The sequence below is a fragment of the Tachypleus tridentatus genome, chromosome 12 (genome assembly GCF_004210375.1).
Source record: "Tachypleus tridentatus isolate NWPU-2018 chromosome 12, ASM421037v1, whole genome shotgun sequence".
In the NCBI taxonomy this organism is placed as follows: domain Eukaryota; kingdom Metazoa; phylum Arthropoda; class Merostomata; order Xiphosura; family Limulidae; genus Tachypleus; species Tachypleus tridentatus.
Window position 1 is genome coordinate 66,190,479 of NC_134836.1, and position 12,801 is coordinate 66,203,279.

A 12,801-nucleotide genomic window follows, 5' to 3' on the forward strand; every position below is an offset into this window, starting at 1 on the left:
AGGTGCTAAATGTTGGTCAAGTGCCATCTTTACTACGATTATATTAAAATTATGTTCATGTTTAACTAACAAATGTTTATGTAATAACTAGCAGGTGCTCGTTGAAACAATTCAATTGTTGCGCAGTTGGCAAAAATGTTTTGGTTTTTAAGCAATGGATGCATGCAGCAAAATATAGAGCGCCCAAGGTTGCTAAGTAGTTGTGTAGATTTTCCAGCTGGATTCCACTGTTTCTTGTCATTTTACTGAGCGCAAGAAGAGACCTCTACCGAGGTGAGCATTTTTTGACAGTTGTCGTTTCTACACGAAGTTTCAAAGGGATTTTATTCAACGCAATTTATTCGACATGATACAATAAAATAATGCATGAATAGAATACCAACATGATACAATAAAATAATGCATGAATAGAATACCAACATGAAAAAAAATTACATCTTTAAACAGTTACTTATATTTGGTCGACAAAATAAGTCCTCGTTTTCTATTGTTATTTCTTTTTTCTTTCATAAAATTTCCTCATAAAACGAAACATTTTTAATAAGATATGTTTTTTTCGGATTGACTTTCTCCCAGTGAAACAGGATAAGTCTTCACATTGACAATGCTAAAAATCAGTGGACACAGCATATAGCGTGTTGTGGGTATGCTATAAGATCTTTGATTGCTTAGATTTGTTTTGCGTTTGAAACTGGTTCTGTGGCAGATCCTAAACGCGGTAGGAGAATTCTGTTACAAAATAAGAAATTTTCTTCATCAAGTACGTAGTTCTTTCATAATCTGAAATATTTAAAACATTTAATTATAAAAGGCCGCGCAACCATAACAACGCAACATGGGCCAAAGATTGATTGATTTCAACGGTGCACATCTCTAACAGCTCTAGCGGCACGAGTTAACAAACATAACGATCTTGCGCGGCTTTTGCAACACTTCGTGACCTTCCAGTAGTCCTCACATAATTAACCTCATTTAGTCACAATAACAATATTGTTTTCCAGCACTGCATCAGCAGGTCTGGTTACTTATGGAAAGCAGTTGTACACGGTGAACCCAAAGATTCTTGCTTTAATTATATTCTCTATTTCTGTCAAGCAACTATTGTTAGTTTATTCATACACCCTCAAGTCCTTCCTGCATATCCTAAAAATAATTGTTGAACATTTACTTGTCTGATTTAATGGCTCCTCTGCAGCCTAGATAATGACATGTGTTTGGATTTTGTCTCTAAAGCTATTGTCACTTTAAGATTTCTTTGTGAAGTGTCTTTTTACTTTGGTTGTACGTAAGAATTCTTATATTACAGATAATATTTATATAGCAAGGATAGCCCACTTGTTACTTTGCGCGAATTTCACAACAAACCAAAGAGTTTTACATTTCAGCTTTAACAATATTATGTTTTTCCATTTCAGTAAAAATCTTCTGTGTACCAGTTCTACACTACAATTCCAACATTATTATCCCTTTACGGCCTCAGTAGCAATATTTTCTCTCAGTTCTATATCACAGTTCTAACAATATTATATTTTTTCGAGCCTCGGTAGGAATTTTATTTTTCAGTTTTACATCAAAACCAATTTACAGAACAAACATTATTATCTTCTTCCAATCTAAATGTTCCCCAGTGGCTCAGCGGTATGTCTGCAGACTTACAACGCTAAAAACCGGGTTTCGATACCCGTTTTGGGCAGAGCACAGATAGTCCATGGTGTAGCTTTGTGCTTAATTCAAAACAACAACCAGTCTAAATATACTATTACTAAGTTTTCAATTTATAAACATATTCCTGGCCTCTAACTTGGATTCACAGAGAAAGCGGACTGTCTAACTATTTGATTGATGGTTAATTGTAGATTTAGACCATTAATAGGATAGAGTTCTTTGATCCAATGCTAACTTAGCGTGTTTGTCACCACAAAATATCTAAAATCAGCATCAAACGGGCCATCATTACAAGTGGTGTTCGAATCATATTGTCCCTCCTCTATCTAACAAGAAGTTACCAGACCAACAATGCTAAAAATTGAATTTCAATATCGATTGTGCAGTTGCACGCTAAACAACCGACTGATCAGCCAATTGAATCATTTTGTAAATACAAAGTTACCGTTGTGACTTTTTTTTGTCTTTCTGTGACTAGGTTGTCGTGTGTTATTTGCTGCATTTTTACAATTCGATTCCGAACAAACAGTAGACCAGTGTGAGCCCCATATCGTAAAGAATTTTGCATTTTTACATAACATATAGGATTTTCTAATACACACAAAGTTAAAATGAAGTTAGTTAGCCATTCTTTGTAAATTTGAGGAAAGAGTACCGGAAAGTAAACATTCCATATTATTATGAACAATACTGGTATATGACGGAGGCTAAGAAGAGTTATGTGAGTTAATTATAAAGTAAATACATAAAGCGCCATATAGTTTAGTAGTGGTTAACTGCATAATAGCTTACGCATGCGTACTAATAATGGTTTACTCATGCTTAAATTACCAGCCTTAAATAATTACTTTTAAAGTAGTTAAATGAACTCAAATGTTACACAGGTAAATTGATAGCGATATAAAATTATATAATCAGGACTCTATCTTACATATGGCTTGATAATTTTACGAAGTTTCAATGAATAGCCGTGTTTTTTCAAGGGTTTTCTAAATGTCATTGTGTTTGAATGTTTTTCAGGGGGTGTGTGATCAGTTGAAAGGTGCTTGCTCCCTAACCTCTTCACTTCGTTATCCAAACTTTTTAATTTGTCTTGTAAGTGGGGTAACGAAAACTGCGTCAACTCTTTTAGATTTTCACATAGTTTTCGATGACTAAGGTACACCTTTCAACCCTAGTAGCTAACGTCGATTTAGCAGATATTCGTATTTTAAAAGCTTCATAGCTCTTGAATTTTGCCGGTTACAAGTGGCGACATCTGTAGAGAGTTTAGGAAAGATGTTTTGCCACATTGATCAAATTCGACCCTCATAAAATTAGAAAATACCTTTGTATGTCCGTGGTTATCAACAGACTTAAACCAGTGTGGCAAAACAATGAGGAATAATACTACACATGTATAAAGTTATACAGTTATAAAGCAAAGAAGTATAAAAAATCTATCCCCATGTTAACGGATATGGCTGTAATCTTGACCCAAAGTATATCAAATTTCGGCCATATCCATTCAGCTGTTTATGATAAATCGTGCTGAGAAACACCCACAGATAAACACACTGGGATGAAAACATAACCTTCATTATCTTCAATGTCAGATACAATGATTGGTTTAAACCCCAGGAGGTTACTTTCTATTTTGGAGCAAATGGAATTCTGTAACGTTTTTTGTGTGCAGGAAAACATTTTGTTCACTGCCTTGACTGAGGATTTAAATGAACTGTCAGTACAGGATAAATGTCAGCTCTGTCCACAGATTTAGCTGCTGTTTCGTCAGTCTTTTTACATAAAACAGTTATGGATATACCCGACACATAACACCCAGATATTTTCAGTTACCTAAATTTCAGTGTTTAATTTTGAAAGCACACAAAGTTTAGATGCCTTGTAACAGGCTGGGTGCACGTAATCAGACGCATTAGTTTTCATAATCCAGTCGAAGTTAAAGAACTGGTACAAAAACTGTTAAACACACGAGTTCTATATAACCATGTTTACTTGGTTAGAAATATTTAATGTGGGAAGATATTGTTCTATACTCAAAGAAAAACTACTTATTTGTTAATTTTTTTGTAACGTTTATCAGATATATTAGTGTTATTGTTTGTTTGGGGAAATTTCGTCCAAAGCTACACGAGAGCTATCCACGCTAGCCGTCTCTAATTTAATAGTTTAAGACAAGAGAGAAGACAGCTGGGTTTTACCACCCATCGCCAACTCTTAGGCTAGTCTTTACGAAAGAATATTGGGATTAATTGTCACATTATAACGCCACCACGGCTCAAAGAACGATCATGTTTGATGTGACGGGGATTCGAATCCATTCCTCTCATATTACGAATTGAACGCTCTAACTATGATGTTATGTCGGGCCATTAGGCCTAGAATCTAGATCTAATTGTTTAACGGGGCAACGCTTGAATTGTAGCCTTACGATACATTTACATTTATATTTTATAGATCATATACCAGTAAATATATTTTAATGCATGATTCTGTCCAAATAATCACACTTTTCATGAAACAAGCAGACTACTATAGGCTACAGGCTGCTATATATAATTACAGTTTCGGAAATATGTGTTGATGATAAATATGTAATTAATGTGTTAAAATGAGGCAACATTCACAGTTTACAACAAAAGTTTATTTTCATATCAGTTAACTACTGATCCAGATTTACAGTAAAATGGTAAAATATAAGGACAAACACGGTTATTAAATTTCAAGTTGTTCACAAATTAACAAAAGTTTATATATCAATACTATATTTCAGTACCAGCCTAAATATATATAATAATAACTGTGGGCTATTGTTTTAGGTAGGATTGTTTGATCTGTATAAAAAATTATTCCTGTTCTCGAATCTCTTGTCGTTCTAGTATTAATATTCATGATGTCCTGCGATGACACAGCAGTATATCTTTAGGTTTAAATTTCTAAAATCAGGGGATAAATTCCCCTCAGTAGAGACAGCAGATAACCAAATATTCATGACAATTTCATTCTTCGAAAGAAAATACTTGTATTACATTCGTGTATGTTTGTATTGACGTCAGTCACAATGACTTACCTTTGTATGGGTTTTCGGTTATCTAGAAGGCCAGGACTTGACTGCACATTGCACGTATGTACACTCTTGTGCAAATTAATTGAAACAAGACGGAAAATTACGATTTTTTCAATTTTTTTGCGTTTTATTTCTGAGAATCCAAAAATTACAAATTAATACATGATTTGACCGCCTTTATATTTCAGCAGATCATTAATCCGCTTTGGTATCGAGTCCACAAGTTGACTACAATCTTTGCTAATTTTTGGATCGCGGTACTACACCTCAGTTATGGTCTCAATTAGCTTATCTTGCGTAGTACAGTCTTTTGCCCGAAGTCTTTCGTTACAAATCGCCCAAAGATCTTCAATAAGATTTAAGTCCGTAGAGTTTCCAGGTCAGTCCAGCACCTTTATTCGCGTTGTAGTCATAAAATTCTTCACAAGTTTCGATGTGTGGTACGGAGCCAGATCTTGCTGAAAAATGCCAAACCAATCAGGAAATCTCTCTTTCAATTCTGGAACGACTATTTTCTGCAAAACTTCGACGTACTGTGGTTCTCGCATTATACCTTCTACGATATGTAGAAGGGATGTTTTACGAACTGATTGATGTGAGATTCTCGAAGTTTCTCATCTGGAGATCTGCGAACATGCAGACTTCTTTGACCCTGTACGAAGAAATGAGTCTCGTCACTGAATAACACCTTCCTCCACGTTTCTTGCGTGCAGTTCTTGTATTTCAGACCCCATTGATACCGTTGTTTTGTCATTGAGTTGATAAGAAGTTGTTTTTTGACTGGTGCCCTTCGATCAAGAAGCCTACGACGAACCGTTGAAGAGCTGATTTTTATTCCTTTGACCTCAAAATCTCTTTTTATGGCGTCGCTTATTTTCCCTTAATCTTTCACACACTCCCTTACCACGTACGCGTCGTCTCTTGGCGTTGTTTTCCTTTTTCAGCCACATCTTTCTTTATGTTTCGGACTGATAGATCCGGTACTCACCTTGGCATGGATTACAGCGCTGACTGTCGATAGGCTAACACCAACAACGTCCGCGATTTCCTTGTAAGTCATGCCGGTGTACTAGTGCAGTGTCACAATCTTTGTACGCTTTCTAGGAGTCACGTCCATTGTGTATGATGGTTAAAAGACGACTGATTAGCAGTAAAACAAATAGCCTCATTTTTGAAGAAAGTCTAACGCAATTTCGAATGGCGTAATATTCCTCAAAATTTCGTCATATATCCCAAAAATAGATCGACCGTACTGCAAAACATAGCTAATTACGCCGTCTGTGTGAAAAAAATGAGTATTAAAGTATTAAAGTATCAGCGGGTCCATCGAGCCAACACCGGCCGCCATGCTGAAAATATTGTAAAATGACCATTTCTTTCAATTAATTTGCACAAGGGTGTAACAGGAATATGATTGTGTTACGTGCAGCAGCCACATTATTCTTAAAGGTCATTCTTGTACCTTGTTCAACCAAGTGCAACAAAACCAGTTGGCATTATTACATGATTCAGTTCTAAGCATTTACTACTTTTAGAACCTCACGTGAGAGACTGGTTTCCACAAGACCAGATAATTACTCACTTCATCACCGAGTGTGAGCAATTTAAACCTTTTACTAAGTGTCATTAATGTGTTGCTATTGGTGCAAATAATACGAAGACCTTGACTAGCAAAAACAAATATTTCATTTTTGTGTGTTTTTATAACTAGTATAAAATATTCACTCTCACCGTGGAACTCTAAGATTCTGTCATGATTCACAAAGACCTTAACGCACCAATCAAATGTCTCATTTATCTTGATTACTTCTATAGCTACCTTGCTACCTCAATGCGCCGATTCCTTAATTGATTTGATTGTTGCAAGCTCCCAAACTTAATACAGTTTAACTCGTTTAATTAATGTAACGAATGGTGCAAGGAATCAACGGTCTGATTTGAAAAGAACTGTAGTTCTATTGTATCATCAACATTGAAACTATAATAATTGTATACATTTAGCATCGAAAAGTAATCATATACTTTAAACATCAACAAATATGGGGAAAAGTGATTAATAGTTTCACTGTGTGCATATAAAAAAAGTTACATGTTTTTCGACACATTCCCTAGCAGCACAGTGGTATGTCTGCATTACAACGCTAAAAATCAGGTTTCGATACATGTAATGGTCAGAACACGTTGTGTAGTTTTGTGCTTAACTACAAAGTTTCTCGACAATGGTCAATTACTAACTCAAAGTATTTATGAATAAAAATATATTTAATGTATCATTATTTTATGCCAATTACAACTACGACGTTCATTTAAGTTTTATTTGACTTTTGAAACCTGGATTCCATCGTTTTAATTCAGCAGACATGACACTGGGTCACTAGGGGATTTGACTTTGTCCACTTAAATTTTTGTTCTATTATTAGAAATAGGTTTGAAGATAGCGTTATGGTTTTGTTTACCTTTAATCTTTCTGTCGTTTGGTTCTCATTTTCTAGGTAGAAAACGTTATTGTTAATTGAAACAACGGAAAGGGTTGGAAGGGTCAAGTGATTTTTTTTTTTGTAAGTATATACAACAGTAAGTGGTTAGAATGGTCAAGTTATGTTGTACAAGTAAATAGTGGACCAACAATTGACGTTACTACATTGTTCTCCACAATTCTGTTAAAAGGTTCAATTTCCATTATAAATTCATTAATTGAACAATTGTGTTATTGTTTCACAGTATCGGAAGAAAGAAACTTTAACTCCAAAATCATAAAAGATATATTAAGTTTCGGTATTTATAATAATTATATGTTTTTCAATAACAATTTAAACAATAATAGGAGTTTCAATGGACGCTAACTATTCTACTTGTATTGCAAATTTATACAGTTATTTTTATGAGAAAATATTTTTTAAACATTACCTAAATCCAAGCATCTATGCTGACAGTCAAACTTTCTAGTTTCTTAACAACACCATCTATAGAAGTTGCTATAGCAGCTTTATACTGAGATTTCTGCTGTTGCTTGTTGGTAATGGACTTCCGTTCTTTCGCAACGTTACATATTTTATAACAAATATAACATTTCTTTACCCATTTGTCTGTTAACCCCATGTAACCTTTGGTAGACTCCTGTTTTAGTCAACTACCAGTTTTGTTTTAAATAATAATCTCTTCAAAACAAGACAAACGTATGTACAAAAATTATTTACACCATGAAATATCACAGTTGTATCCAAAACTCTAAATAATTAATGTTTATTTTCAAATATCCATTTCGGCTGATTCAATTACTTAAGAATATAATTGACAATATAAACTATTTTTCTCACAGTACTTACTTTTACTCACAGTACTATTAGTAAATTATTCACTCAGTAACTTACTGAGTTACAACATGGGTTACAACAGTTGTATCATAACTTTAAAAAATGTCTACTTCTCATCAAAACCCACAGAGAATGGTTCAATTAATATAGATCCTCCTTTTACAATACAAATTATTATATTTATTAAACTTTGAAACTAACTTTATCATATCGCTCGATATGGTTAATTATTCTCACACCAGCTAACTTCACGTTTTCTCTCATTGACTAATTTTCTGAGAAAAGAACAATTTTTCTCAATCTAGCTCACAGTTGGTTGGTAGCCCATATATTTATAAATTGTTCATTGAGGCCTCAAACTTTCTGTAAACTACGCAATGACGTTTGAGTGTAACAATACAAACTTGAGGAAACATCGAAAATACAGTAGAATCGAGTAACTTGGCGTCAATAATTGACTCACACTATGTATGACTCTTACAACGTTGGGCCCGGCATGGCCAAGCGTGTTGAGGCGTGCGACTCGTAATCTGAGGGTCGCGGGTTCGAATCCCCGTCGCGCCAAACATGCTCGCCCTTTCAGCCGTGGGGGCGTTATAATGTGCGGTCAATCCCACTATTCGTTGGTAAAAGAGTAGCCTAAAAATTGGCGGTGGGTGGTGATGACTAGCTGCCTTCCCTCTCGTCATACACTACTAAATTAGGGACGGCTAGCACAAAGCTACTCGAGGGCTATCAAAAAATCATAGCAAGAGTATTGAAAGTGATTATTTAAGTTTGTGTGTATAACGTGGAATGTTTGTTTGTTTGCCACGTTATACAACCAAACTTAAATAATCACTTTTTTTTAAATCAATAAATATTAACTCACCAAATAAATTGAATAATAACTCTTAAACTAAACAGTTTTGTATATCCAAAAAATATTAATTACTAATTTCAAATCATTTTTCCCCAACTTGTGTGTCTACAGTGAAGTTATAATTTATAAAGCTTCTGTAATAAATAATCATTTTCTTTGAAACAAACATGTATTTTAACGCGATAAAACAGACAATTTTTAAATACTCTATAACTTTTTATTTTCTATTTACATACATTTTATTTTAATTTTTTTATCGATGTGAAGTTTGTGAAAATTCGGGACAAGAAAACATAAATCGAGTTCCACTGTCTCTTATTAGTGAAGAAAATCGTCCGATCATAGAAGTTCTTCTGTTGTTGTCTTGCATCTGGCTTTCTAATTCAGTTAAACACTTGTCAAAAAATTCTTGTAGATCTAAATATGTTTCAGGGGCTTACTTTTCTCAATTTTTCTTTCTACTCTAGACGTCTGAACACTCTGACTCTGATGATTTCCTTTCATGAAACAAATCTCGCAGTTCTTTGAAGTAAAGAGGTCTCTTTGATTTATATTTCTTAAATTTTTTGTTACGTCTACAATGTGAAGGTACCTCCTTCCTTTCAGTTAACAGAGTTTCTGATATATATGAGATTATTGGTTGATATTTATGAGGCTGTATTGGTATAAAATATTTTGTATGTGATCCTTCAAGACTCGTGATAATGTTTGTTATTTCATTTGAGACATTACTATTTTGGATGTCCTTCCTGTTGGTAAAAACATTCGCCTTTCTTTCTCTCTAAAAATAACAAGAATCAGGATAGGTTGATGTTAGTTATCATTATATAGAAATTACCTCTTGGAAATTAATACAATGAAACTACCGATAACTGGGCTATATCAATTTAGTGGATCTCAATTAAAATACGTTTCCGAACAACACTTTTATTGAAATATCCAAATTTTGAGCAAACTAATTGACTCTATAAATTGATTTCTAATAAGTAAAAAAGGGAAGGGAATGTTTATCTTATGCATATCGAAATATTTACAACTTTACTTTGGGGAAACACTCTGTAGAAAGTATCATATTTTTCTAGCACTAAACAGAATAAAATGTAAACAATTACTAACAAGCGTTATTAGAAATTTGAGAATTTCAAAAATAATCAAACTGAAAAAGAAATTGAAATAAAAAAACGTTGGTACTAACAACTATACTTTTGAGAATGACAAATTGCGTGATGTATATTTTAATTTAGTTGCTGCAATTATCGAGAATTTCACTCTACGTTGTTTTTTGTTGGTTTTTTTATCAGAAAACTTCAAAACGGACTATCTGTGGGCCTGGCATGGCAAAGCGCGTAAGGCGTGCGACTCGTAATCCGAGGGTCGCGGGTTCGCGCCCGCGTCGCGCTAAACATGCTCGCCCTCCCAGCCGTGGGGGCGTATAATGTGACGGTCAATCCCACTATTCGTTGGTAAAAGAGTAGCCCAAGAGTTGGCGGTGGGTGGTGGTGACAAGCTGCCTTCCCTCTAGTCTTACACTGCTAAATTAGGGACGGCTAACATAGATAGCCCTCGAGTAGCTTTGTGCGAAATTCCAAAACAAACAAACAAAACTATCTGTGTCTGCTCACCAAGAGCATTAATACCAGAATATTAGAGTTATAAGTATTCGGTCGTATTACTGGGCTGCACCAGATGTCCTTAATCTACAGGTGCCTTTGTATTTAAAATTCGAATATTTTAATATTTGTTTGGAAGCAGTTTAACATCGAGATGGCGCTGCGAAATTCATCAATATCGATTTGAACTAAAACACAAGAACAATACAAACACGATAATAATGATGCTTCATAAAAAGTAAAATAAAATACATTTTTAAACTCTATGTGGTGCGTAAATGAGTCCAGTGTTTTTAATTAGAAAGTTTCTAGCTAGCATAAATGTCAACTTGTTAAAGAATTTCTGCTGTTTAAAATTTTGGCATGACGAAAGGGGTGTTTGAACATCAGATAAGAAACATCAAAGTTCTACAGTTATCCAAGCAAAGAAAATTTGGCTAATGCCGGGTTGTTAAACAGCAAAAGAAAATAAGCAAATATAAATGTCTAGGTGGTTAAGACGCTCGGCTCGTAATCCGAAGGTCGTGGGTTCGAATGTCCGTCACACCTCTGGGAGCATTATAATGTGACGGTCAATCCCACTATTCGTTGGCAAAAGAATAGCTCAAGAGTTGGCGGTGGAGGTGATGACTAGCTGCCTTCCCTCTAGTCTTACAATACTAAATTAGCAATTGTAGTATATGAAGGATGGAAGTCCTCACATTATACATCATACGTATATATGTCTCTCTACTATTAAATGGAATAAGTACAACCCAACTTTACGAGGTAATGACTCATAAACAGAGTCATACAGTACAAATCTATAGAATAAACATTTATTAAAGGTTTGGAGACGGCTTGAATGGTAATGAAGAAAATATTATTAAAACTAGCACAAGTACTAGTCCCTGGACGGAATTTACGTAAATTCATAATTAATGAAAAGTCATCTAACGACATGAAGAATTGTCTCCCTTATATATGACCAGATCAATGAAAACCATGAGATAAAATACTGATAAAACGCCTTCCTTTCCCCGTAGCGGGCTTAGAACTATAATTTGAAATAGCTTTTAAAATGGCCGTTTTAAAATGGCCATATTAGAAGCATCTTTCATACATCTTCCCAAATATTAATACAGTAGAAAATATGTAATTTTTACAATTTTGTTGTTCATACATTTCACTTTATACTTTGAGTACATAGATTAACAAGAATATCAGGTTATACTTTTGTTGCTAAGCGACATGGCATAAAGTTGTTGTATTCCTATACCAAGTTAAGATTCATCCGTAACTGTGTCAATAGCGCAATAATTGTGAAAACACATGACTCATAAACAGAGTCAATAGAGTACAACAATTTCGAAAATGTATTGAGATGGATGCAATGATAAAGAAGAAACCTGTATTATATGTATATATCTACACACAACGTCTCTAGAAGCTGTTATCAAGTATCCATTTAAACCGACTACAATTTCCTTCTAAAAATCGATACCGCACCATTAAATTGAAACGTTTCTTATGAGGTGGAAGATTAGAGTGTAAAGTTTATAACCTTAATATATTATATTTAAAACGGTGTCTAAACTTCACGCAGAACACCAACATAAAAATGTATAGAAAGTAAGTAAACATATGTGACTGAAGGTATATTACATTCTTGTTATGTTCGTCTATTTGTGCTCTACCCACCACAGCTATCGACAGCCGGTTTCTAGCATTGTAAGTCCTAGACACTCGGTATGAAATTTGATGACATTTCCCGTTATCACAATACTTACTTTAGGAAGATGAAAATTCGGAACTTTTTTGGCCCTCTTCTCTTTTACACTTTTACATTTTCTTCTCGTTTCTAATAACAGTCTGATCTTCATCTTTTGTGGTACAAGTGAATATTTAATTTTTGTTCTGTCATCTTTATTCGCATGGTCTTCTGTGTTCACTGATTTTACTGCTTCACATCCACAAGAATTGCACTTCCAAATAATGACACTACAAAAGAAAAGCGCGAATAAATAACATAGATGATTTAATTTGACTGTTATTTGTACATTAGTGTTATGTCAATTAAAAATGGAATATAATTATAATCTAGAAATAATAATATACGTTTTAACGTCGAACATATAACCTAAAATAGGCGTTCAGTTCCCCACGGTGGAGATGACAAGTAGTCCCCTGCTGCATCTCTTTAAAATAAAGTTAACAAATGTAAACAGGAATAAAATGTTATGGCTTAAGAGGGATAATTTAATAATTATTATACTTGCTGATAAATTTCAATTTTAAGACCAT

General features: G+C 34.2%; 1 long non-coding RNA gene across 1 annotated transcript; it reads right to left on the bottom strand.

The window, feature by feature from the left end:
• Positions 1 to 9,103: 9,103 nt before the first annotated feature.
• Positions 9,104 to 12,350, bottom strand: LOC143235222 (uncharacterized). Its single transcript, XR_013018977.1, has 2 exons — positions 12,288 to 12,350; positions 9,104 to 9,689 (listed from the first exon to the last, which is right to left on the bottom strand). It is a non-coding gene; the product is annotated as an uncharacterized LOC143235222 (long non-coding RNA).
• Between the last annotated feature and the right edge of the window lie 451 nt (positions 12,351 to 12,801).